Source organism: Berghia stephanieae, chromosome 1 (genome assembly GCF_034508935.2).
Source record: "Berghia stephanieae isolate SIO BIC M18660-M18661 chromosome 1, UCSD_Bste_1.3, whole genome shotgun sequence".
In the NCBI taxonomy this organism is placed as follows: Eukaryota; Metazoa; Mollusca; class Gastropoda; order Nudibranchia; family Aeolidiidae; genus Berghia; species Berghia stephanieae.
The window spans coordinates 25,140,454-25,141,821 of record NC_088360.1 but is presented as its reverse complement, the minus strand read 5'-3'; positions in this window follow the sequence as shown (position 1 = coordinate 25,141,821).

Here is a 1,368-nt window from a genome sequence, read left to right as displayed (position 1 = left end):
TCAAATGTTATAATATTTAGTCTGACAGAGAGAATTTAGTGAGAACTAATTAACACTTTGATGGTCTAAAAACAAAAACAAAAAGATTGGTTGAGTCAATGTTTTTCGTGGTAGGTGGGGTTTCTCTTAGGGCGCGGGAATGTCGACCGGCCCTGGGCGTTGCCTCATGAATTTCAAGTCTGACAATTCTCTAAAGAAAATACAATACTACGATCACCAAACGAAAGTGAAAAAATGAGTTGTTGTTAGTAGTGCCCAAATAATCATATTAATTGAACTATAGATAGAACGAAGAAATCAAAAGCCACAGAGTGTTCAGATCACCGACCCATTAGTATTATGTGCCATACCCTAAAGCTGCTTCTAATCATTATTCTCAGAGGAATATCTGACAAGATCAACAGAAATGTTGGCCCAGAACAGGCAGGATTTAGGAAAAACAGTGGTACTCGAGAGGGCATTTTCAATCTTCGAATGCTCATAGAAAAGTATATAGATACTCAAAAAGATATATATGCCTGCTTCATTGATTATTCAAAAGCCTTTGACACCGTTAAACACAATGAGTTAATAGAAAGTCTCAGAACCACCGACATAGATGATAACGACATTGCTGTAATATCAAACCTGTACTGGCAACAGGTAACAAAAATCAGAATCAACAACGATATTTCTGAGCCCCTAACCATTCAAAGAGGAGTACGTCAAGGATGTGAAATATCCCCAGCATTATTCAACCTATACACAGACATAATATTCAGGAACGTGGAACACCTGCCTGGTCTTAATGTCGGGGGAGTGAATATTAATAATCTTCGCTATGCTGATGATACAGTGCTTATAGCAGAAACTGAACAAGATCTACAAACCATTGTAGATATAGTCAAAACTGAAAGTGAAAAGTTTGGCCTGCTCATAAATGTGAAAAAAACAAAGACAATGCTACTTAGCAAGAGAAAAAACAATGGGAAAATATCAATTGAAATAGATGGAAAGATCATAGAGCAAGTAAAGTCATTCCAATATCTAGGAGCATTAATGACAGAAGATGGAAAATGTGATGCAGAAATCATCAGACGAATTGCATTGGCCAAGAGTAAATTTTCAAAAATGCATTCCCTAATCACATCCCACGACCTATCACTTACCACAAAAACACGTCTGGCAAAATGCTACATTTGGTCAACACTACTTTATGGATGTGAAACATGGTCTCTGACAAAGACATTAGAAAAGAAACTCAGAGCATTTGAGATGTGGACCTATAGAAGAATTGCAAGGGTATCCTGGAAGGAAAAGAAAACAAATCATCAAGTACTCCAAACTTTAGAAATGACATCAACAACGGTCATTTCAACTATTAGAAAG